This window comes from Rattus rattus, chromosome 10 (assembly GCF_011064425.1).
Source record: "Rattus rattus isolate New Zealand chromosome 10, Rrattus_CSIRO_v1, whole genome shotgun sequence".
Lineage (NCBI taxonomy): Eukaryota > Metazoa > Chordata > Mammalia > Rodentia > Muridae > Rattus > Rattus rattus.
Genome location: NC_046163.1, coordinates 25,677,408 through 25,705,290, shown reverse-complemented (window position 1 = coordinate 25,705,290; position 27,883 = coordinate 25,677,408). Strand labels below are relative to the sequence as shown.

The 27,883-nt window shown below is 35.1% G+C and overlaps 1 protein-coding gene across 1 annotated transcript in view; it reads left to right on the top strand.

Annotated features, from left to right (window-relative positions):
- The window catches only part of LOC116911606 (kinesin-like protein KIF21B), an 82,022-nt gene that overhangs the window by 34,439 nt on the left and 19,700 nt on the right, over positions 1 to 27,883 (top strand).

Below are 27,883 nucleotides of genomic sequence, written 5' to 3'. Positions count from 1 at the left end.
ACCCAAAAGATGCTCCAACATATAATAACAAGGACACACGCTCTACTATGTTCATTGCAGCCTTATTTATAATAACCAGAAGCTGGAAAGAACCTAAATGTCCTTCAACAGAAGAATAGATACAGAAAATGTGGTATATTTACACAATGGAATACTATTGAGCTATTAAAAACAATGACTTCATGAAATTCTTAGGCAGGTGGATGGAATTACAAAATATCATCCTGAATGAGATAACCCAATCACAAAAGAACACATATGGTATGCACTCACTGATAAGTGGATATTATCCCTAAAGCTCGACATACCCAAGACACATTTCATAGACAACATGGTGCTCAGGAAGAAGGAAGACCAAAATTTTGATGTGTCAATCCTTCATAGAAGAGGGAATAAAAATACTCACAGGAAGAAATGCAGAGACAAAGTATTGAGCAGAGACTGAAGGAAAGGCCATCCAGACACCTGGGAATCCATCCCATCTACAGATACTAAACCCAAACACTATTGGGGATGCCAAGAAGTGCTGATATGTATAGCTGTTTCCTAAGAGGTTCTGCCAGAATCTGACAAGTACAGAGGAGGATGCTCACAGTCAAACATTTGACTGAGCACTGGGTCCCTAATGGAGGTTTTAGAGGAAGGGATGAAGGAGCTGAAGCGGTTTGCAACCAATAGAAAGAAGAGTATCAACCAGAAACCCCCCTCCACTAGATCTCCCAGGGACTAAACCACCAACCAAAGACTATACATGGAGTGACCCATGGCTACAGAGGCATATGTAGCAGAGGATGGCCATATAGGACATCAATGAAAGGAAAGGCCCCTGTTCCTGGGAAGGCTCGAGGCCCCAGGAGAATGCCAGGACAGGGAGGCAGGAGTGGGTGTGAGGGTGGAGGAGACCCATCATAGAAATAGGGGAAGGGAAGATGCGATAGGGGTTTTTAGAGGGGAAACTGGGAAAGGGGATAATATTTTAAATATTTGAAATAAATAAAATATCCAAAAAGAAAAAAGAAAAAAATATCTGTAATTCTCCTATATAAAGATAACAAACAGACTCAGAAAACCAAGAAAAATACTTTTACAATAGCCACAAATATTATGATATATCTTGAGGTAACAATAATCAAGTAAATGAATTGTGTAACAGAAATGTCAAGTCTTAGAAGAAATTGAAGTAGGTATCATAATATTGAATGGTTTCCCATGCTTATTAATTGGTAGGATTAACATAGTAAAAATAACCATCCTATCAAAAGCAATTTATAGATTCAACAAAATCTCTATCGAAACTCCAATATATTTTCTGCAGACCTTAAAGGAAATTATTCAACTTCATACAGAAAAATAAAAAATAATCCAGGATAGTTAAAACACTTGTGTACAATTAAAAAAACACCCAGAGTTATCACCATCCCCATTTTTGTTGTTCTTGGGTTTTCCTTTTGTTTTTTACTAACTAAAATTTTCATTTTCTACTTTTTCTCAGTTTGATTTTACTTTTGTGATTCTACTTCTAATTGTGAACTTTGAACTATTTTTTGTTATTTCATTCCACGCTTTCTTAGTGTTTTTCAGATTTCACAAATGGATTTCTTTGAAAATATTCATAATAGTTACTTTGAAGTCCTTTTCTTAGGCTTCAACTTCTTTACATTTAAGGACCTACTGCAGTAGGCTTCCTGGGTTCTGATGAAGCCATATTATCTTAAATGTTAATGAGTGTGCTTCTACACTGGTACCTAGGCATCTGGATTAGGGATGCTTTTGATTCTAGGAGTTTATATTTTGTTCTGTCTGTTGGGTGAGTATTTTGTGCCTTGGATTCTCTTTCCTTCTCTCGATCTTAGGAAAGTGTAATGGCTGGGATTTGACTACTAGTAAATTCTGAGTCCTTGTCTCCTGTGGACACTGGTGATCTCATGCCGAATATATTTTTAGTTTCAGTGATAATTCATATGAATAGTGATTGGCTTGAAGTGGGTGTTGAGGGAATTCACAGGACAGAAGAGAGCTGAGCACGGAATGGGGCTTTTCAGAGTTATGCAGAGAATAGAGTAGAGAGGGAGGACAGGAACCTCTAAGTGGTCTTGGATAGGGTTGGGCTCGAGATTGGGAAATTTGAAATAAGGGTAAAGGAAGAGTAAGGTATCCTACCTCACCCCTATGCCTGGCTGGCAACTGGTTTCCCAGGCACCAAGTGCTCCCGTTAATTTTTCCTTTACATAACACAATAAATCCAACCTTTTGATAACGTTCCGTTCTATCTTTCTGATGTTGTAATAATAACACCTTGAGAAAAGACGGTCAGTCCCGGAGAGACATTATAATCATTCAATGAAATAAATCAGGTTCTACTGATAGAAACATGCTGTAATATAATCGATTTCTCTGTATAAGAACTGAAGGAGCTAAAAGGGTTTGCAACCTTATAGGAAGATCAACAAAATCAACCAACCAGACACTCCAGAGCTCCAAGGACTAAACCACCAACCAAAGGGTACACATGAAAGGACCCATGACTCCAGTTGTGTATGTAGCAGAGGATTGCCTTATCTGGTGTTAATGGGACGGGAGGCCCTTAGTCCTGTGGATGTTCCATGACTCAAGGTAGGGGAATTCTAGAGCTGAGGCAGGAATGGGTGGGTGGGTGGTAGAGCATGGGGGAGGAGGAATCGGATGGGGGTTTACAGAGGGAAAACCGGGAATGGGATAGCATTGGAAATGTAAACAAATAAAATAACCAATAAAAAATAGAAAATGCATTTTATGATTATGAAAAAAATTTCAATAATTAAATACTGAGTTTACCAGAAATAAAATGACCATGTATTTTAATAATCATACTTCTTGATTGTTAACTATATAGGAAATGCAAAACTGATTCAAAAATTATATTTGATAGTAGAACAATGTAAAAGTAACTGCTGTAAGTGAGTTAAGTCGATAAAATAATTGTTATGCAAAATTTAAAAAGACTTTTCATACATATTTAAATCAAACTGTCATAGTAAATGAATTTCATTACTTTCTATTTAAAACTCAGGTTTTACTGTTACCACATATGAAGATTTCACAAAAAGATATTTTCATTAAATTAATTCCAATTTTTAATCATTTTACATGGAACATTTCTAACATGTTTAGGAATCAATGCTCATATCAAACTGAATTATATTGAACAGAAACCTAAAAGCTATGTGGACCAAAACCCAGTTTATTACACTTACATTATTCTGCCTTGAGAATGAATAAAAAATGTGTTGGGGATATCTCAGAAATCTCAGTGTAAATTTTATATTTTTCCTTATTGTTTAATAAGTCATTTTTCCTGAACAAAATTATTAATTTCCACTAGTAAGGATTTTTAACAGTATTACAGTTTGAATGCTAAATTAGTTTATCTCAATCTATTATAGTAAATAAGACAACCAAAGATGGACAGTTATAGTTTAAACAGACTAATCTGCCAAGAATTATCTCCTTAAAAATTTAAGAAACAACTATGGATAGATGATGGGGAGGTGTTACTGACAATGAAGAAGACAAAAATATTTATGCAAATAAGAAGTGACAGACAGGTTTGTTATGTCTATAGATATAAAAGAATATCAGAGGATGAATGCAAACTAAAACAGAATCATACTTCTGTATGCATCTGGATTTAAAGTCTGGAATTATGAAACAAAGTCCTGGTCTTCTGGTATAGTAGGATGCAGACATGAGCAGAAAGATAATATGGAGAAGATAATCCTGTTCATGAACGCCACCTTCAGGGCAGACATCTCAAGTCAGAATCTTCCATCTGCTATATTAAGACATTGTACCCTTTCTTTTTAGGTCATTGACATTTCAACCCTACCTGATTCGTGGGTTGTTACATCCTGAACCGAGTCATATGCACTTAGAGCAACCGTGAAGCAGTAGTATTTCGTTTTTGTACTACTTTCAGGAGAAAGAATAGCATGAATAATGTTTACGTAAAAATGAAGGTATTAACTATATATCAGTTCATCAAGACACTATTTTAAAATTTTGAAATCACAGTCTAAATATTGGGTAGCATTAAACTCATTATTTTTGTTTCGTTAATTTATTTATTCACTTTATATTCCGATTGTAGCGCCTCCTTCCTCCTCTCTTTCCAGTCTCACACTCACAAGCCCCATGCCCTACTACTACTTCCCCTTCTTTGAAGGGGAAGACCCCAATAAGTAGCAACTCACCTGCTGTGCATCAAGTCACTGCAGGACTAAATGCAACCTCTCCCACTGAGGCCAGACAAGGCAGTCCAGCTAAGGGAAGGAGATCTCAAGGCAGGCAACAGATTCAATGACAGCCCCTACTCCAATTGTTAGAGACTCACAAGAAGGCAAATTTGCATATCTGCTTCAAATATTTAGGGACCCCAGGTCCTTCCTCTACATGCTCTTTGGTTGGTGGTTCAGTCTCTGTGAGGCCCTTTGGGCCCATGTTAGTTCACTCTGTAGGTATTCCTGTGGTGTCCTTGACACCTCTGGCTCCCTAATTCCTATGCCAACTCTCCTAGAAAACTCCCTGAGCTCTGTCTAATGCTTGACTTCAGGCTCCGTATCTGTTCGCTGTTGGATGAAGCCTCTCAGAAGACAGTTATGCTAGGCTCCTATTTACAAGCATAGCAAAGTATCATTAATAATGTCAAGGTTATCTCTCTCCCATGGGGTGGGTCTCAAGTTGGACCAGTCATTGATTGACCCATTCCTTAATGTCTGTTCCATCATTATTCCTGAACATCTTGCAGGCAGGATAAATTTTGTAGCTACATTGCTGTCACTCTCCTTCCATTGGAAATCCTGCCTAGATGCAGGAGGGCTCACTTCAGTTTTCATATTCCCAGCCATTTGGAGTTTCAGGTAAGATCATGACCATAGGCTTCTGGGAGTCTCCCCTGTTCTAGGTCTCGGTTTATCCAGAAAGTTCAACATCTTTAACCCTCAAGGAAATAGATAACAAATTAATTTGAGATTTTATCTTACTCCAGTCAAAATGGCCAATATAAAATATAGATAAATAAAATGACAACAAATGCAGGAACATATGGGACAGGGTACACATATTTACTGCTAATAGGAAGGTAGGATTATATAACCATCATGAAAATCAATGAGTACATACTGTGTGTGTATATGTGTGTGTGTGTGTGTGTGTGTGTGTGTGTGTGTGTGTGTGTGTGTATTTGGGGTTTTTTTGTTTGTTTGTTTGCTTGAATTTTTGGGGGGTTGAGTTACCTCACTCAGGATGATATATTCTAGTTCCATCCATTTTCCTGTAAATTTTATTAAGTCATTGTTTCTGATAGCTGAGTAGTACTCCATTGTGTAGATGTACCACATTTTTCTGTATCCATTCCTTTGTTGAAGGACATCTGGGTTCTTTCCAGCTTCTGGCTATATAAATAAGGCTGCTATGAACATAGAGGAGCATGTGTCTTTGTTGTATGTTGGAGCATCTTTTGGGTATATGCCCAAGAGATGTATGGCTGGGTCCTCAGGCAGTACAATGTCCAATTTTCTGAGGAACCTGCAGACTGATTTCTATAGTGGTTGTACCAGCTTGCAATCCCACCAACAATAGAGGAATGTTCCTCTTTCTCCACATCCTCGTCTGCATCTGTCGTTACCTGTTAGAGTGTGACAGAATGTGAGGCAAATGCTAGTAGCAAACCATTAAACTGAGAACAGGGTAGTCGTTGGAGGAATTAGAGAAAGGATTGAAGGAGCTGAAGGGGCTTGCAAACCTAATAAGAGCAACAATACCAAAGAGCCAGAGCTCCCAGGGACTAAGATTGGAGCACAAAAAAAGAGAACACATGGACAGACCCATGGCTCCAACTTCATATGTAGCAGGGGATGGCCTTGTTGGGCACCAATGGGAGGAAAAGCCCTTGGTCCTGCCAAGGCTGGACACCCCAGTGCAGGGGAATACCAGGGTGGGGAGGCAGAAAGGGAGAATGGTTGGGGAGGGGGACACCATTATAGAAGAAGGGAGGGGATGGCATGGGGACTTAACAGGAAAGCGACTAACATTTGATATGTAAATAAAAGTATCTAAGAAAAATAAAGAAAAAAATCAGTGGTGATATTACAAGGAGCTAGAAATAGGTCTATAACATGACTAAGCTTCTTGGAACATGAATATCTACTTGGCATCAAATATTAGTTCCAGCTTATTTAAAAGTAAGAATTGACTTAATTATTTATAGGCATTAAATGTTTAAAGGTTAAATTAATAAAATTTAATATCCCTTTGAAATATGAAGGCAACATAAACAATCTTACGGCAAACTAGGACTCTTGTTCTTAATGTGAAGTTACATTTTAGTAAGTTTAAAAAGACTGTGACCCATATATTAAATTTGACTGAAAAGAAAAACACTATCATGTCTAAGTTTTTAGCCAACAAAGTCATCACTAAAATTGTAAGCAAAAAATATATATAATTTAACAAGTAATATATGCTATGCTTTATAGTAATATAGACATTTCTTCATGACATTTTATGATTTAGAATTCAAGAGGTGAACATGGATAAATGTATACTTCTTTTTGAGTAAAGTAGGTTCTTAAATCAGCTTACTTCTTCCTCCCCAAAGATGGAAAGGATTCAGTTATTTACATGCTATTTTATACCCTACTGAAATTAAAACATGGCTCTCGAAAGTTTCGGAAATTATTTTCAGCTCTAAAATTGTACTTGCTTGAAAGCTACCAAATGATATTTCAGGAATTACTCAATGTTGTTCATAATGTATGAAAACATTATGCTTTCCTTGGATTTAAAATACACTGTTTAGAAAAACATTTTTGTCCCTTGAATAATGATAATTAAAATACTTTTATGAATTATTACATACAATTTTCTATGTATATATGTTAAAATTGATTTGCCTGTATGAAACACTTCTGAATATGAATATATATATGTGTATATATATATATAGTTTTAGCAAGAGAATAATGTAATTATTTTCACGTTTCACTGCCAATATTTTTACATCACTTAAATGGTTAAGAGATTTCATGAATAATTTTTATTCTAAATCATTTATTGAAGTTCATTTAAGAGAGACTACATTCAATATGCTACTGTATATCAAGCCACCTATATTACAGAAATGAGAGGAACTAGTGATTATTTGCTCTTATAATTCTGAAAGGAAAATTGGAATCTTAAGTAGTAATTATGAAAATCCAAACTATGTTTAAACAAAGCGTCTGTTCTTGGGGTCTGCTATTTTCCTTTTCTTTTGTTGAAAAAAGCCTTGCATTTAATTGTACATGTAATTGCACATCACTTCTTTTCAAACTACTAAATTATTTTTCTAATTCTCTTTGTATTTGTTCTTTATTCTGAGCCAAACTCTCTTTCAGCAATACATTATTACAGATTCAGTACTTAAAATATTGTTGTTTCTCTGTGAACATAGCTAAATAGCTTATGCTTCATCCTGATCTCCTGAGAGGAGAAACAAGACTCGTATGTATGTTGGAACTGTAGATGAATCACAAGTCCATTCAATAGTCTTTTTTATTCTGTAAGAAAGCATAGACTTCCACAGAGAAAGAGCATTGCAAAGACAATGGACCTAATGCAGAGTTAATGCTTCTCAGGAAGGTTAATGGCTTGAATTGCAAGAATTCCTACATATAGAATGTAATTGGTAGAGTCTGATAAAAGCCTGCAGGATTACATGAAAAGAAAATATCTGCTTCTTCATTGTAATGGCTGTCTTTCCCTCAAAGTTTGTTCTTCCCTCTGTGTTAAGACTACTGCACTAGAATCTCATATACTCATTAATCTGAAATTAAAAGAAAACATAAGCCTATTAAATTTAAATGAATTCATTTTCTTTCCTTCCATTATGATCTTTTTAGGCCAAAGATTAGGACAGTGATATATTGTGGCACATAATTTTGTTTGGTACTGAAAAGTATACAAAGATCACTATTCTTCTGTTTACAAGGAAGTAGCCTTGTAATTATTTTTATATTGGTTGGAGAATTATTTGTACTCATAAGAAATGATACAATTATTAGTAATAGTATTAATCCAAATATTCAATAATGTACTTTGAAATTTTAGTGTAGTTGTAGTTGAAAAAATTAGAAAGTCTCTTGAATTTGCATATATTCCCTTGCCTAGAGTGTGGGCAAGGCCTGTGAATATGTTGGGTGTGACCTCTATGGTTTGGATACTAAGTACCTCACTTTGGGTTAATCAAATATGTAAGACCTAGATTGTGGCTTAGTGAAACAAATGCTTTAAAAGAAATGCAACATCACATACTTTCTGCTAGCCTGAAAGTAAACATTGAGGACAGGACCTTCCTGTCAAGTGGGGAGAGTTTTGGCAAGAAACTATAGCAGTCTCCAGGATATGAATGTAATTTCCTGATGAATGTCAAAAGTGCAGATGTAGGACTGCCTTCACACAAATGCAGGAGCTGATCTTAGGAAAGAACTGAAGGATCCAGGAAGTAGAAATTTTCTAACTGAGGTTCCAAGGGAGGTCTGCAATGTGGCAGACATCTTCATTGTACACACATGAATCCTTTTCCAGTTAACATAATGCTAATTCATGACATAAGCATAATTATCGTAAGTCCCTCTATGATGGGCAAGGAATATACATTAAGAGACTTTAGCATGTAAAAATATATACCCACAATCACAATTCTAACTCTTCCTAATATACTAAATCTGACCCCTCTGTATCTCATTTTTGGTTAATAAAATTAGGATCCCACCACAAGTTTGAAGGAAAGGCTTAAGGCATTTTTGTTTTTGTAATTGTTAATGCTCTACAATGTACCAATTCAGCAGTATTGCTAACTGTGTTTTAAATTTTGTTTTTCAAATTTCATCATATCTATTTCTTAGGCCAAATAGGGATTGGAGCCCTACCCTTAATGTCATCTTCACTCACGTTGTAGATTTGAGAGATTGCTCTGACCTTCTTACAAAAGACTCTGTCTTTTCTACAAATGGTCAAATAGTTCTATGGAAGAATTGTTGTTCTTATTAGTTAACAGAAGTTATAATTTGCTCATTTATTTTTCATGGATGACTTAAAATTGAGAGAGATTTGCTATTTAACAGACTATTTAAATATATTTTACAACAATATTGTTATACATTTTGCTGTTGAGAAACCAAATTCAGGACTTTCATGAGTCAGAATAACTGTTTAATAGGAAGAAATAGTCTTGGGAAATACAATTTGTAATTAAGCTCATTTTGTCAAGTATTTTGTCAACTTACATGTTTTATCAACAAAATCTAAGATTAGTATTTCTCCTTACTCAGTATCATACAAATTAACTGATTAATATACTAACATATTAAAAATAAATATTCACATAAAGTATAACCAAACAATATTTTTCCGGAAGACTCAATATTAAGTAAAGAGCTATAGGGTAAAATCGTATCATAGTATCTTAAAATGTTTTTATTATTATAAAACTGTTCCTTAAGTATATTAATATTTATGTTTGCTTTAATTTTTTTCATTTTTAGGATACTAGGTACATGCCTCGATGGAGTTATTTTACTTCCTATAACTCCCAAAACAGGGGGCTGGAGAGATGGCTCAGAGGTTAAGAGCACTGTCTGCTGTTCCAGAGGTCCTGAGTTCAATTCCCAGCAACCACATGGTGGCTCACAACCACCTATAATCAGGTCTGGTGCCCCCTTCTGGCCTGTAGTTGCATACATGCAGGCAGAAAGCTGTATGATGTATTCATAATAAATAAATAAATGTTTTTAAAAAAAAAACTCCTAAAACAGTCTTGTCTCTAAACACACAAAGCTTTGGGTATTGTGAGTCACTTTAGTTGTGCTCTGAATTCTGGTGGCCAGAACCTAGAGTAAAACTTGTTCTTTCATCTTGTGCATCATCTGTCTGCATAGGATTGTATAGTCTTATCATTTCTCTAAACATCCCAGCAAAGCAGCCATCTGAAAGTTTAAATAAAATGTCTCATAAGCTTTTTCTATGTTCAGGAAATCTATAGCCAATGAAGGTGAGTAACTTGTGTCTTGAATTCCTCTCTAAAATTTCCAATATTGGTTTTTCTCATGAGACAGTAATTTTTCTTTTCAGTGCTCTTTAAATGAGAGAATTCTCATTTCTTTTAGCCTCAAAGTTAGTAGAAAAAATATATTGGTGTCCTTTTTGTTTATCTTAGAAAATTCTTTTTTCTTTTTCTCCAAATTCTCCAAGCTGCATTCTAAATTATTAAGTATGATTATCCACTGCCTCCAACTCCCATTATTAGTATCTATTTTCACAGAAGTCTATCATTTTTGTTTCTGCCTTATTATTCATTTCATTTTTTTTTACTGTGGTCTTAATTCTTTTTTTTTCCTTTTTCTTTTTTTCTCCATCTTTATTAAATTGGGTATTTCTTATTTACATTTCAATTGCTATTAGCTTTCCCAGTTTCCAGGCAAACCTCCCCCAAATCCCTACCCCTCCCCTTCTATATGGGTGTTCCCCTCCCCATCCTCCTCCCATTACCACCCTCCCCCCAACAATCCCATTCACTGGGGGTTCAGTCTTGGCAGGACTAAGGGCTTCCCCTTCCACCGGTGCCCTTACAAGGCTATTCATTGCTACCTATGCAGTCGGAGCCCAGGGTCAGTCCATGTATATATTCTTTGGGTAGTGGCTTAGTCCCTGGAAGTGCTGGTTGGTTGGTGTTGTTGTGCCTACAGGAAACACACCTCAGAGACAAAGACAGACACTACCTCAGAGTAAAAGGCTGGAAAACAACTTTCCAAGCAAATGGTCTGAAGAAACAAGCTGGAGTAGCCATTCTAATATCTAATAAAATCAATTTTCAAACAAAAGGCATGAAAAAAGATAAGGAATGACACTGCATAGTCATCAAAGGAAAAATCCACGAAGATGAACTCTCAATCCTAAATATCTATGCCCCAAATACAAGGGCACCTACATATATAAAAGAAACTTTACTAAGGCTCAAAGCACACATTGCACCTCACACAATAATAGTAGGAGATTTCAATACCCTACTCTCATCAATGGACAGATCATGGAAACAGAAATTAAACAGAGACATAGACAGACTAAGAGAAGTCATGAACCAAATGGACTTAACAGATGTTTATAGAACATTCTATCCTAAAGCGAAAGGATATACCTTCTTCTCACCACTTGATGGTACTTTCTCAAAAATTGACCATAGAATCGGTCATAAAACAGACCTCAACAGATACAGAAAGATAGAAATAATCCCATGCGTCCTATCAGACCACCACAGGCTAAAGCTGGTCTCCAATAACAATAAGGAAAGAAAGCCCACATATACATGGAAGTTGATCAATGCTCTACTCAATGATAACCTGGTCAAGAAAGAAATAAAGAAAGAAATTAAAGACTACCATTCCTACAAAACTACAGAAATCTTGCCACAGAAAAATGTCAGAATTCCACAAATCCTTCTCCAGAAGTAATGTTTTAAATCTCCCGTGCTTTATAGAAGCACCTCTCCTTGGTGACACCACTTTTCTGAGTGCAATATTAACTGATTTTATATTAAAAGAGAAATATATTTTTCCTGTAGTGATTAGTTAATCTTCATATGACATCTATAGTTTTTTGGCTTTTCAAAATTATGATAGTTTTTCTACCTATTTTTATTTTGAGTTCTTTATAAATATACCCATGCACTCTCAGTTTATTAAATTGATTTGTTTCATATGAAATCCACACCAATGCCAGACTATTCTCTTTATATTATTCTGCAACTGAGCAACATAACTCCCAAGTCTTAGTATCAAGGATGCTCTCCTTTTCAAAGAGGACCAGTACAGTCTGGGAACTATAATCTGCTCCCAAAGTTCAAACATTCTATTTATTCTTGAAAGTAGTGTAACAGTGAAAGAAAAAGTGAACATGGATTTGACAGTACAAGTGGTTGGTTTTTAATGGGAAGTTTAGAGGGAGAATATAGAAGAGGGAAAATGAAGTAATTGTATTTTCATTCCAGAGATTATTTATACAAGCAATTCCCTATTTCGGAATTATATGTGATTGTTTCTCTTTTGTAAATCTTGAAGTGTTTTCATTAAAATATGTGCCTTAGTTATATAGCTATAATTCCTTATCAGAGGTGTCTCCCTTTAAAATTTAGTAGTGAATGCTTCCTGGAGTGCATTGGGTTTAAGCATTCTGTAGGTAGATTTTGAAATCCAACAGATAAAGTGTGATCTATCAAGAGTACTTCTGGAAATGTTAATAAAGTTTCATTTCTACATTGGGCTTCCTACTTTGTCCTCCTCTGCTCCCCTCCAGGCAATATTAGTGATGTTAATTATGTTTAATAAGGTAAATCAAGTCACAATGTAACTTTTAAAAGAACGGTTTAACAAATGGATAGGGTTGGTGAAATGGATCAGGAGGAAAATCCACTGTCTTGCCAGACAACCTAAGTTCCTTCCCTGGAAACTACGTGGTAGAAGCAGAGACCTAGCTTCCACAAGTTTTCTTCTGGCCTTTTTATGTGCTCATGTGTGCATGTGTACACACACACACACACACACACACACACACACACACACACACACAAGTTAATTTTTTTAGAAAGCACCCGCACTAAAATGAAACTGTCTGAAGTGCTATGTATTTTAAGTGTAAAATGCACCTAAGATTTTGAAGGTGAAATGTAAAGCATGTAGGTGATTTTTAATATTTATAATATGTTTAAAGTGGTAATATTTTGTATAGATGGAGTCAAATAAGATGTTCAGGTTAAAATAAAAACTGGTTCATTATTTTAGGTTTTTCTCCTTAACTCTTCTCTTTTCTCATCCTCATGTTCTGGTAATGACTTTGCTCCTCACTGAAGAAATCATAAAATTTTCACATAAAAAATTCAGATATCTATTATCTCCTCAATTCATATTTCTGGGAGCAACTCTAATGTGTTCTTGTGTCTCTTTGAACGAGATAAACTAACATCCCCCGAAATATAAATGGCTCCATATACATACACATTCCACTGTCCACGCATTATCTCAGTTGATATAATTCAGTCTTGCCAGGTGCTCGGGCCAAATGTTTGTTATTGTTTTCTGTTGTTCCTTCCTCAGACTACCTCTATACATCCCTCATTACTTCTGTTTTTCCTTTACTAAGTATATTAATTAAAATTGTTATAGATTTAATAGAATAAACTAGAAAATATAGAACATTGTGCAAAATTTGCTGATCAAAGTTTCTTAGTATTCCCATAGCTATATCTATTCTTTATATTTAGAAACTGTAGTTTGTCTCTTACAGTGCCTGACAAACGTATAATGTATGCCAACTCCTATAGCTCCATATACTTTACTGCAACTGAGAGCAGTGCATTTTTTTATACTTGAATGGTAAGTCCCTGTTCATGTCATACATTTTCTTTGTCACCCCATCCTTGAAGGACATCAAATTTTATTCCATATCTAGGCTATGATGAATGGGACTTCTTCAAAAGTAGCATTGCAAGTCCCTGTTTGATGTGACAATGTCCCTTGTGTTTGTATCCAGGAGCAGGATGATTTTGTGGATCTTTTATTTATGTCCATTTCTTTCTTTTGAGGAGAGTCCATATTGTTTTCCATAATGGCTATCCCAATAGAGGTTCCTTCCAGAATTGTGTAAGAGTTTGTTTTTCTCTACATCCTTACTGGCATCTATTATTCATTGCTTTGTGGTCCACACATTTAATTTTAAATCTCATGAGAGAGAAGCAGGTCAGTCTGATCTACACACATACTTTCAGACCAGTCATGGCTACATAATAAGCCACTGACTTAAATTAACAAACAAATAAGCAAGCAAAGTCCTTAAATAGAATTTAAATAAGCAAAGTTCTAAAGGAATGACCATATGTCTGGAATTGAGAACTTTCAAGTGAGAAAGGGATCTCAGTGTTAAAGAAGAATAGTAGAAGGCAAATTGGGACAATTGCATGATATTTCAGTTTTTATCTCCCCAATGGCATTCCCTATTCATTTTGTCTGGACTCATCCTACTCCAGCTAAGGAAGGCTCCTTGCCGTCCCTCTAACACACAGAATGCTCTACTTTGCAATATTAATAACTTTGTTAGCTCTTCCAGTGACTTGACTGCTTTATATGACTAGCTCTTATTTCCTTTATACTTTCTTAGTGATGGTTCTTTTGAATTTAGTGTAAGTCACTCCTCCCTTCACCATCACTTTGAATCTTCTTGTTGACTCAAGCTGCAGCACAAGCACAATCAAAATTCCTGGGGGGGGGGGAGAAGAAATACATCGTTTGTAAAATTAGAAAATTATTAGGTGTATGAACATAACCTTGAAATTAACTAGTGCTAATTTTACACACAAACACACACACACACACACACACACACATACACACAAATATATATGAGTAAATTCAACTTTAGCAGTAAGATATACTACAACAAAGCTGTATCATATACATGCAAGGGAATAACAGAACTGCCTATTTCTAAGAAGCTCTTCCTTTCTTCAAATTCTAAAGATGTCAATTCTGAGAACAAATACATCCTACAACCACTGAGACTTACTATACTCTAACTAACTTCTGTGATATTCTTGGCAAAATCTACATCAACAAATGTTATGTGAATAATTCACTGTAAAATTACTCATATTCTTTGATATTTCTATTTACATTGTAAAACATCAAGAGAGGACTTTAAGTTTCACAAGCATTATAAATCATTTTTCTAAAGATGCAGTCCACACTGTGCATCATTTTGATTGATTGACATAATGGGAAGCCAGCCGACTATCACTTAAGTAAAATGAGACAAACACAAGTCACTTCTGACATAGTTCTGAAGAATATTATCATCTGCTCTGTGAAATATATAAGCTTTCAAGATATTACATTGTACTGAAGAGATTTAGAAGATGACTAAAAGGTATTTGCTCTTTAGTGCTGCATCTTTTTTTTCCTTGGAGCTGAGGACCGAACCCAGGGCCTTCCGCTTGCTAGGCAAGCACTCTACCACTGAGCTAAATCCCCAACCCAGTGCTGCATGCATTATTTTACAAGGAAAATACTGTTGGTTTTACAAACAAAACACCTTTTCTTTCATCTTCAGAAGTTGGAAATTCTATGATGCCAAAACTCATATATTTTGTGAAGACCATTTTGATAGAGATACCAAACATGACTACATAGAAAATTCCACATGAACTTGTGCAAATATCATGCAACTAATTCAACAACAAAGAAACCAAGAGAAAGAAGCACTTCTTTCAAGAAGAGCTTGAAGGATCACCTATAAATTTTGGAGATAAATATACTGCTAAGTAAACCTTCTTTTCAGCAGTCATTTCTCCAGAAATTCTTTTCACCCTACTGGGAGCACGAAAGGATTTGAAGAGCAGTGGTTTTTGAAGGAAATAATCGAGAGAAACAAATCTCTCTCTCCTTTATTTTTTTTAATATAATGAGAGGTTTTTTGAGGAGGGTAGGGAAATAAAATCATGTTTCTAACAATCTAAATTTATTTCATAAAGAAAAAGAACCTACTAAATGCTTGTGAGAGAAGTATTTAAAATTTCTTATACTCATTCTGGAAAAACAAAAAACAAACAACAAAAACAAAAACAAAACAAAACAGGAAAACTATTTACCAAAATGCCTAAGTTGAGGAGAATAGGACCAAATAATCTATATAATAGGAATCCAATTCTGTTAATCAGATGTGTCTTGATAAATGGTTCATACTCAATCTGCTTCAGAATTCCCAGTTTCCCTCTGCCTTGCCTGTGGCAATGTTAAACTGTATAGAAGAGGTTGCACAGAAGCAGGAGCTGCACAGAGTTTGACTTGGGCTCCTAGGATCCTCCTCTATGGTCAGGACCTCAGCTTGTTCTTGCGTCCATATAGAAGGGGAGGGAGAGAGGTTAGGGGGATGTTGGCCTGGAAACCGGGAAGGGGAAAAGCAATCGAAATGTAAATAAGAAATACTCAAGTTAATAAAGATAAAAAAGAAATTATTCTATTACTTTTATAGTTTGGTTATTTTGTTAAGTCATGGCTGCATAAAGATGAACATCCAGGTATACTATGCACAAGAAAAGACATATAACAGACATTAGATACATTTGAATATCACAGTGATAAAAAAAATCAATGAAGCAACCAAATAAACAAAGAAATGAACAACAACAACAACAACAACAACAAATCCCTGGAATTGAGGAAATGGCACCACAGAATGACTGTGGCTAAGTGTCTTCCTTCAGCTTTCAACAAAGGGAAGCTTCCTCATGATAAGCCCTGTGTTTGTGCTTTTTGGTAGGGATTAAGACCCTTTCACCTTCATTGATGAACACTATTTAATGATACATTCTCTACTGTTTCACATACTGGCATCTCAGTTCCTGGTCACTATATTCATCCATACCACTATACAGCCAGATACCAAGAAAGTAGCAACGACACGAAAATTAACTGAATCATAGATGCTAGGAAAACTAAGGCCTATTTTTATCACATATAAAATGTACCTTACTGCTCCAGTTGATTGCTATTCTTAAATTACAGTCCATTAGCGTCCTCTCAGAGACTCCTCTTAATTAGAAATAGGTATGTGCTACGAATATTGCTTTCTTACCTGTATTGAGAGTCATCAAAGGAGCCTAATTTAAAAAACAAAAAAACAAAACAAAACAAAAAAAAACATTGCCACTGCCCAGTCAAAGAGAATTAAGACTATAGAATATTTATGCAAATAGACTGAGGGACTAAAAGTTAAACCCCATACTAATGAGTTATATTTTAAATTGGACATTTTTTATTTACATTACAAATGTTATTCCCTTTTATTGGTAAGTATAGTTTTCTCTATCCTGTTTTTTTTTTGAATGAATTTGCAAATTGCTCTTTCTATCTCTATAAAGAATTGAGTAGGAATTTTGATCGGGATTGCATTGAATCTGTAGATTGCTTTTGGCAAAATGGCCACCTTTACTGTTTTAATCCTGTCAATCCATGAGCATGGGAGATCGTTCCAACTTCTGAGATCTTCCTGAATTTCTTTCTTCAGAGACATGAAGTTCTTGTCATACAGATCTTTTGTTTGCTTGGTTAAAGTCACACCAAGATACATTATTCAATTTGGGAATTTTAGGGCGTCATTTGTCTAATTTCTTTCTCAGCCTGTTTATCCTTTGAGTAGAGGAAGGCTATTGATTTGTTTGAGTTAATTTTATATCCAGCCACTTTACTGAAGTTGTCATCAGGCTTAGTAATTCTCTGGTGGAACTTTTGGGGTCACTTAAGTATGCAATGATACCTTTTGCAAATAGTGATATTTTGATTTCTTCCCTTCCAATTTATATCCCTTTGACCTGCTTTCATTGTCTGATTGCTCTGGTTAGGACTTTGAGTACTATATTGTATAAGTAGGGAGAGAGTGGCAGCCTTGTCTAGTCCCTGATTTTGGTGGTATTGCTTCAAGTTTCTCTCCATTTAGACTGATGTTTGCTACTGGTTTGCTGTATATTGCTTTTACTATGTTTAGATGTGGGTCTTGAATGCCTGATCTTTCCAGGACTTTTATCATGAAGGGGTGTTGAATTTTGTCAAATGCTTTCTCAGCATCTAATGAAACAGTCATGTGGTTCTTATCTTTGAATTTGTTTATATAGTGGTTTACATTATGGATTTCCATATATTAAACCATCCCTGCATCCCTGGGATGAAGCTTACTTGATCATGATGGATGATCATTTTGATGTGTTCTTGGATTTGGTTTGCCAGAATTTTATTGAGTATTTTTGCATCAATATTCATAAGGGAAATTGGTCTGAAGTTCTCTTTCTTTGTTGGATCTTTGTGTGGTTTTTGTATAAGAGTAATTGTGGCTTTATGTAAGGAATTTGGTACTGCTCCATCTGTTTCTATTTTAGTTTGGACAGTATTGGTATGAGGACAGTATTAGTCTTCCATGAAGGTCTGATAGAATTTGGAACTAAACCCATCTGATCCTGGGATCTTTTTGGTTGGGAGACTTTTAATAAATGCTTCTATTTCTTTAGGAGTTATGAGGGGTTTTAGATGATATATTTGTTTCTGATCTAAATTTGGTAACTTGTAACTGTCTAGAAAATTATCCATTTCCTCCAGATTTTCCAGTTTTGTTGAATATAGGCTCTTGTAGTAGAATCTGATGACTTTTTAAATTTCTTTAGATTCTTTTGTTATGTCTCTCTTTTCACTTCTGATTTTGTTAATTGTGCCCTATGGTTAGTCTGGCTAAGGATTTATCTATCTTGTTGATTTTATCAAAGAACCAGCTCCTAGTTTTGTTGATACTTTGTATAATCCTTTTTATTTCTACTTGGTTGATTTCATCCCCGCATTTGAATATTTTCTGCCTTGTACTTCTCTTGGGCTTATTTACTTAGTTTTGTTCTAGAGCTTTAAGGTATGCTGTCAGGCTGCTGACATATGCTCTCTCCTGTTTCTTTTTGCAAGCACTCAACAATAAAATAACTTCTGAGGGAAGCACCATCCCTGACTTCAAGCACTATTACAGAGCAATAGTAATAAAAACTGTATGGTATTGGTACAGAGATAGGCAGATAGATTAGTGGAACAGAATTGAAGACTCAGAAATGAACCCACACACCTATGGTGACTTGATCTTTGACAAAGGAGCTAAAACCATCCAATGGGAAAAAGATAGCATTTTCAACAAATGTTGCTGGTTCAATCAGAGGTCAGCATGTAGAACAATGCAAATTTATCTATCCTTATTACTCTATACAAAGTTTAAGTCCAAGTGGATCAAGGACCTCCACATCAAACCAGATACACTCAAACTAATAGAAGAAAGAGTGGGGAAGACTCTTGAAAACATGGGAACTGGGTAAAATTTCCTGGGGGGAGGGGAAACACCAATGGCTTATGCTTTAAGATCAAGAATCGATAAATGGGAACTCATAAAATTGTAAAGCTTCTGTAAAGTAAAAGACACTGTCATTAAGACAAAATGGCAACAAACAGATTTAGAAAAGACCTTTACCAATCCTACAACTGATAGAGGGCTAATATCCCAAATATAAAAAGAACTCAATAAGTTAGACACCAGAGAGCCAAACAACCCTTTAAAAAAGTGAGGTAAAGCTAAACAAAACATTCTCAACTGAGGATTATTGAATGGCCAAAATCACCTAAAGAAATGTTCAACATCCGTAATCACCAGGGAAATGCAAATCAAAACAACCCTGAGATTCCACCTCACACCAGTCAGAATGACTAAGATAAAAAACTCAGGTAATAGCTGATGCAGGAGAGAATGAGGAGAAAGAGGAAAACTCCTCCATTGTTGGTGGAATTGCAAACTGGTACAACCACTCTGGAAATCAGTGAGGGTTCCTCGGAAAATTGGACTTTCCACTACCTGAGGCCCTAGCTATACCACTCCTGGGCATATACCTAAGTGATGCTCCAACATACAAGAGAGACACATGCTCCGCTATGTTCATAGCAGCCTTATTTATAATGGCCAGAAGCTGGAAAGAACCCAGATGTTCCTCAACAGAGGGATGGATAGAGAAAATGTGGTACATCTACACAATGGAGTGCCTCACTCTGCTATCAAAACAATGACTTCATGAAATTCATAGGAAAAAATGGATGAACTAGAAAAAATATCCTGAATGAGGTAACCTGAGTCACAAAAGAATGCATACATGGTATGCACTCACTGATGAGTGGATATTAGCCCAAAAGCTGAATTACACAAGATACAAACCCAAAAGACCACATGAAGTTCCAAAGGATGGATGGTCAAATTGCAGATGATCCCAAATAAAAAAGAAATAAGAAAAAAAGAAAGAAAGAAAGAGGAAGGAAGGAAGGAAAGAAAGAAAGGGAAAGGAAGGAAAGAAAGAAAGAAAAAGAAAGAAAGAAAGAAAAGGAAGGAAAGAAAAAGAAAGAAAGAAAACAAAAACAACTGCAAAAAGAACTACTCGGCAACCTAATGTCCCTTTCCACACTTGAAAACATAAACATAGAATGGGATCAGAAAACAGATAATGGCTACTGAAGAATAAGAAGCATACATAATGCACAGGGTACTATGGGAGATGTTCACTGCAACCTGTCTGACCTTGGTATAAAATTCAATAAACTATAATATTGATGCATTAGAAAATATGAAAAATTGCTAGTCATATCTCTCTTTTTTATCAGAAATAAGGAATCTCTTGATGAAAATTTAAGGTTTTGGTCAACACATCTGGTTATAATGATGGCTGACATTCAAGAAGATGTTGATTAACCCTTCAAAAACAAATTAACATGTAAATATTTATAGAAGAAACACCCAAAACCTTCTATTAAAATGGTGAACATGACCTTCTAAAATACTTCTATTCATCAACATTAAATTATATAGAGAAAACGGACAAGAACAAAAATAATCAAATAATTATGGGAACAGTGATTTAGTGTTGTGTCCCTTTGAATAGAGTTAAACAATGTTCTTTTGATGTAAACATCATATGCTGATTTCATTAGATATTGTTTGAACTTACTGTAAATAAAAAATATACTTAGAAAAATTAACTTATTGGGAGGAAAGACATTAACTTGGGTTTCAGAGTTTTCCATTCACATCCTTTGGGTCGATCACCTAGGACCTGTGGTGAGGCAGGAAGAACATCATGGCTGAACTTCCTAGTAGCAGAAGCATATTCTCTTCAAAGCAGTGACAGAGCAGTGTGGTTACAAATGTTTCCTTATGAGCATATTGCCTGTATTTCATTTTGCTTGACTTAGCACTTACTTCTTAAAGATCATGCTACCTGTAGACCCAAACACTAGCCAAAAATCTTTCAGAATCTGTCCCTTGAAAAAATTTAAATTTCATTATATGGAGGACGTATTCTTCAACAAACACATTTCACACTTTCCCGAGTATGCAGTCTCAGTGATTCCTAAGAGCATTCACTCTTGACAACTGAAAATTTACAGCAAGCATTTCTCTTTAATCTACTATTTCCATATGACAAAATTAAAAAAATTATATATGAGTAAATTAAGTGCAGGCTCACACTTTGTATAATTAGCTTATGTGAAGAAAATGGTTAACACCATACTTTGTTAAAGGTTTCCCTACAATACCGGTTAGATCAAATAACATTTCTATCTTATCTAGTCTCAATGAGCTTATATATTAATTCATGATAATCAAGTTATAATGTGTAAGACATCTTATTAATGTCCTACAATAATCAACGATTTGATATTTGAACAGTACTATAGTCCATCTAGCTGTATCATGTTAAATAATTGATTCTCTGTCCAAATATCCTAAATCTTGGGCTATGATTTGGGAAACAATAAGTATATTCCATCTGTTAAATATCATTTTCCCATTTAAGATTAAGGCACACTTATATAACCGACTTTCTATACAAATTCAACTTCCCCTCTCCTGTTTCTCATCATGACATTAGGTACTTATTGAAATACAATTAAAACTATCCCCTACTGAAAATGTAAAATGATTCAACATAGAATTCAACATAGAATGAGCATGCGTGTCGCAAGCTCTTGCTCTATTTGTTTTTGTCTGTTCATAAATGATTCAGGCTTATTTAGAAATTTATCATTTTTTAAAGTCATATTTTCAATTGAAAACACACAAAGAGTTAAATTGCTCTTTCAGGCAAAGCACTATTTATTTATTTCCTTCACCATTTCCTCTTAGAGAACATGCACTTAGACTTACTGAATTAAGTCACTGGGAGTTTAACATGCTAACATGACAATGATTAACACTGAGAATAAGAGAAAGCATTTGTAACCATCAGATCTCCAGCTGTTCTTTGAATGCTCTCATATTTCTTACCTGAGACTGTGAGCAAATAAATATTTGGTGCCATAAATGATACAGGAGCAACCCATAGATCTTGCTCTTGTTCACTGAAGCCATAGTGTGGGTGAGAGGGTACACATGACTAGGGCACCTGCTTTAAGATGCTTTAGTGGTATCCTGCTCTATCTAATGAAATCAAAGCCTTTTATTAAAGGATGGGGATATGGCTGCTTCACTTCCTGTTTCATCTCTGATTATGTTATAAACCACTCGCACTTGATTTTTGTTATCTGAAAACAGTAATCCACCCAGACTCATATAAAAGAAAAAAATTTAGTTTATCTCCCACAGATATATACACTATGTTACTTGAAAAATTAAAATAGTTTATTCTCTGTTATGAGAAAAACATGAAATGAAAAAAATCAAAACCAAAAATGAAATTTAGATTTAAGCATAGAGACTTAAACCTCTTAAAAAAGTATTCAAAATTTGTCTTCTTCAAGAACACTAGACGCCTTACAGAGGAAAGAAAAGTACAAAGATCAAATTAAAAAGCTGACACTTGACATTTTTAAATTTAAACAAAGAAACATTTAAAGCACAGCCTAGAACAAAAGAGCTGAAAGACAAGCAGTACTCAGGTTGAAAATAGGTTTACAATCATGCATATGAAAAGATCTTGTAACTACTTAATTATTGTAGGTCATTTGAAGGACTCACTTAAAATGAGGTACTAATACCAAGATGCTTTTCATCAAAATGTGAGGATATAATGTTTTTGCACATATCATATATAGGTGCATATAAATGCTACATAAAGATATAGGCTCAGAATGGGTACTGAATTTAATTAGTCTTTGGAAATATGCAAATTAAAATCATCAGGTTATATCATCATATACCTATTTGAATATTTAAAAGTAAAGCTTGTTAATATCTACTGTTGTTAAAACATAAAAATATGGAATTTCTTAATTTTTTTAGTAGGAATAGAAAAAACATAATCAACTAGGCTAAGTAATTTTATACTATCTTGTAAGAATAGCAATGTCTTTTTTCCCCCCATGTTGCTCATTTTAACAGAGGTTTACGATTCTTGAAGCAATATATAAAACTTTTCCAAAATACAGCAAAGGAACTTGGGTCAACCATATTAACAAAGTCATTTCTGTAGACCGTGTCAGGGTTTTGTCTGTATATATTATTTTTAATTTTATTTTTCTTGGATAATTTATATATTTACATTTCAAATACTATCCCCTTTCCTCCCTCTCCCATACTGATTTGGTGTATATTGCTTTTACTATGTTTAGGTATGGGCCTTGAATTTCTGAATTTTTCCAAGACTTTTATCATGAAGGGATGTTGAATTTTGTCTAATGCTTCCTCAGCATTTGATGAGATGATCATGTGGCTTTTTTCCCCCATGAGTTTGTTTATATAGTGAATTATGTTCTTAGATTTCTGTATATTGAATCATCGTTGCATCCTTGGGATAAAGCCTAATTGATCACAGTGAATGATCTTTTTGATATGTTCTTGGAATTGGTTTGTGACAATTTTATTGACTATTTTTGTATCAATATTTATAAGGGAAGTTGGTCTGAAGTTCTCTTTCTTTGTAGGGTCTTTGTGTGGTTTAGGTATAAGCATAATTGTGGCTTCAAAAAACTATTTGGGTAGTATTCCTTCTATTTCTATTTTGTGGAATAATTTGAAGAGTATTGGTATTAGGTTTTAAAATGTCTGATAAAATACTGCACTAAACCCATCTAGTCCTGGGCATTTTTTGGTTGGGGGACTTTTAATGACTACTTATATTTCTTTAGGGATTATGGAACTTTTTAGATGGTTTGTCTGATCCTGATTTGACTTTAATGCATGGTATCTGTCTAGAAAAATTGTCCATTTCCTTCAGATTTTCCAGTTTTGTTGAGTATAGGCTTTTATAGTAAGATCTGATAATTTTTTAAAATTTCTTAAGTTTTTGTTGTTATGTTTTTTGATTTTGTTAATTTGAATACTGTTTTTTCCCCTCTGGTTAGTCTGGCTAAGGTTTCACCTATCTTATCGATTTTCTCAAAGAACCAGCTCCTGGTTTTGTCAATTCTTTGTATAGTTCTTTTTGTTTCTACTTGGTTGATTTCAGCACTGAATTTGATTATTTCTTGCTGTCTCTTCCTCTTGGTCAAATTTCTGTCTTTTTGTCCTAGAGCTTTTAGGTGTGTTGTCCAGCTGGTAGTGTATGCTCTCTCCAGCTTCTTTTTGCAGGCACTCAGAGCTATGAGTTTTCCCCTTAGCACTGCTTTCATTCTTTCCCTTAGGTTTAGATATGTTGTGCCTTCACTTTCATTAAATTCCAAAATGTCTTCAGTTTTTCTTTAGTTCTTCCTTGGCCAAGTTGTCATTGAGTAGAGCATTGTTCAGCTTCCATGTTGCTTTCTGTTGTTTTTGTTGTTATTGAAGACCAGTCTTTGTCTTTGGTGATCCGATAGGATGCATGGGATTATTTCAGTCTCCTTGTATCTACTGAGGTCTGTTTTGTGACCAGTAAATTTTTGAGAAGGTACCATGAGGTGCTGAGAAGAAGATATATTCTTTTGTTTTGGGATGAAATGTTCTATTTGGTTCATGACTTCTGTTCATTTTACAGTGTCTTTGTTTCATTTCTGTTCCCATGATCTATCCATTGATGAGAATAGGGTGCTGGAAGTTCTTACTATTTTTGGGTATGGTAAATGTGTGCTTTGAGTTTTTTAGTGAAATTTCTTTATGAATGTGGATGCCTTTGAATTTTCAAGCATAAATATTCAGGATTTATAGTTCAGCTTGCGGATTTTTTCCTTGATGACTTAGAAGTGTCCTTCTTTCTTTTTTTGATTTTGCCAAAAGTTGATTTTATTTGATAAAACAGCTACTCCAGTTTGTTGGGGACCATTTACTTGGAAAATGTTCTGCCTTTTACTCTGAAGAATGGTCTGTCCTTAGGTTCCTTTTTCTATGCAGAAAATGCTGGGTCCTGTTTATGTCCATTCTGTTAGTTATGTCTTTTTTATTGGGAAATTGAGTCCATTGGTGTTAAGAGATATTGAGGAATGGTGATTGTTTCTTGTTATTTTTGTTGTGGAATGTGGAATTATGTTTATGTGGCTATCTCCTTTTGGGTTTATTGCAAGAAGATTACATTCTTGCTTTTTATACAGCACAGTTTCTCTCCTTGTGTTGGAGTTTTCCATCTATTATCCTTTGTTATGGTGGATTTGTGGAAAGATATTTTTTAAATTTGGTTTTGTCCTGGAATATTTTGGTTTCTCCATCTTTGTCAGTTGAGAGTTTTGCTGGATATAGTAGCCTAGTCTGGCATTTGTGTTCTCTTAGAGTCTGAATGATATCTGCACAGGATCTTCTGACTTTCATAGTCTCTGGTGAGAAGTCTGGTATAATTCTGATAGGTCTGCCTTTATATGTTACTTGATTTTTTTCCCGTACTGTTTTAATTTTCATTCTTTTCTTGTGTGTGCATTTGGTGTTTTACTATTATGGAATGAGAGGAATTTCCTTTCTGGTCCAATCTATTTGGAGTTCTGAAGGCTTCTTGTATGTTCATGGACATCTCTTTATTTAGGTTAGGGAAGTTTTCTTCTGTAGTTTATTTGATGATATTTGCTGGCCTTTTGAGTTAGGAGCTTTTTAATTTTTAATTTTTTTATTTTTTTGCATTTTTTGTCAATGTTTTCTCTGGTATCTTCTGCCCCAAAGATTCTCTCTTCTACCTCTTGTATTCTGTTGGTGATTCTTATGTCTATGACTCCTGATAACTTTCCTAGCTTTTCTTTCTCCACGGTGGTCTCCCTTTGTGATTTCTTAATTGTTCCTATTTCCATTTTTGATACTGCATTATTTTATTTAATTCCTTCGCCTGTTTATGTTTTCCTGTAATTCTTTAAGGGAATTTTGTGCTTCCTCTTTAAGGGATTCTACTTGTTTACCTGTGTTTTCCTGTATTTCTTTAAGGGAGTTATTCATGTCCTTCTTAAAGTCCTCTATCATCATCACGGATGCAATTTTAAATCCAAATCTTGCTTTTCAGGTGTGTTGGGATATTCAGTGTTTGCTCTGGTGGGAGAACTGGGTTCTAATGTTGCCAAGAAGTCTTGGTTTCTGCTGCTTATGTTCTCTTGCTTGCCCAATGCCATCTGTTTATCACTGATGCACACTGGTCTTGCTGTCTCTGATTATAGCTTGTCCCTCCTGTGGGCCTGTGTGCCTGTGTGCCTGTGATCTTAGGAGAGGCAGGGCTCCTGGGAGACCAGCTCTCTCAGGGCCGGTATTGGATCCGGAGGGCTGCGGGACAGCCCCATCTCTGGGCACAGATGGAGACGGGAAGGGTCCTGTCCTAGGCAGCTCTGAGGCTCTCATGACCAGTTTGCTCCTGTGCCTATTTGCTCCTGGTGTAGCTCTCCTTGGACAGTCAATGGAGAGAAGTGAGCTTCCTCCTGTGGGCTATGGACTTAGGAGGGAGAGTGCTCCTGAAAGACCAGTTCTCTGCAGGCAGTATTTTTAGTCCATGGGTTAGCTCTTGGCACCATTAGAGACTGGAAGCAGCAATGTCTTTCAGTCAATACTTCACCTATTACAACTTTATATTACACATATAATTCTTAATATGTAAGTTATATGCTCACAATCCATAGTGTACATGATGGTAATATCACTACTTTGGGCTTGGTTTTCATAGAATATCTCCACAAATAATACTTTAAACGTGAAACATTATTAGATAGTTGAGACAACTTATGGAAAGGTTTCCGACAGGTATTTGAAACTGACCTAGTAGCTAGCTCAAGGATTATAAGGTTCAGGAAATTTTAGCCCTAAATAAAGACTAGTAATTTTAGGAAAAGACTGATATGGCAGAATTTAGTTCTAAACACCCATGTTATAAACTTCATACTAGGCAGAAATAATTTTATCAGAAAAACGGAAACATCTCTTTATGTACTCATTTTGTTTTCTACATAATTCAGCTTCAGTAAGTTTTTCAGTATAAGGAACCAGCAGACCAAGCTTTGGGATGCTCTACTAAACAGGAAGGCATCTACTGTGCTGTGAGATGCAACAAATGCTGCATGTAATATGTGTGCAGGCTTCTGCCTGGTGATAAAGACACAAAGTTTCTAACAGTTTGTGGTTCGTAGCCTACACGCAATTCTCTTACTTTTTAGAAAATTCTGATTTAGAGCAATAGTATGGTCATATTGATTATATTATTTTTCACTTGTACTGTATTTGTTGATGATTTATAGGAAATATATTTTATATTTTATAAATATTATGTAAATAACATTTTAATGCCCAACTATGTTAAAAATAATTAGGGAAAAACAATCTTAGAACACAGATATTGGTAAGCTTGTCTTTGCTCAAGGACAGGTGTCTTGCTTCTACCATATTTTACAAGGTATTTCTTTGCATTAAATTCAGTTTTGCTAAATGAAATGTTATTAAAATTATTTGTACTTATTCTAAAATATAATTTTTCTTCCCAAATTAAATAGAGTTTAACTAAGCATAAACAGAAAATTAATTATGGGCTAAAGCAAAATCTAGGAGGTAGTGCATTTGTTAAAGTGTCAGGCCTGAATTTAATTCCTTTCTCTATTCTGGATTGTAGAGAGAGGGGTATTTTAACTAGTCACTGAAATGTAAAAGTGTATTGATGTGAACATACATTTTTCTGACCAGAAAACACTTTGTTCTCTATTTTCAGTCTTGAAAAGTTCATGGCATAAATCAGAACAGCTGTGACGTGATGGTATATATTTTAAACTCCAAGCCAGCAGACTGATACTCTATTCAGCTTGGGATATTAAGTCAAAGGATTGTGATTTCCTTAACAATGAAGGTGCTAAGGTGCTGTTCCACCAGAAGACACTGGTTAGGGTCTGTGCTTCCTGCTTGCCAACACAGT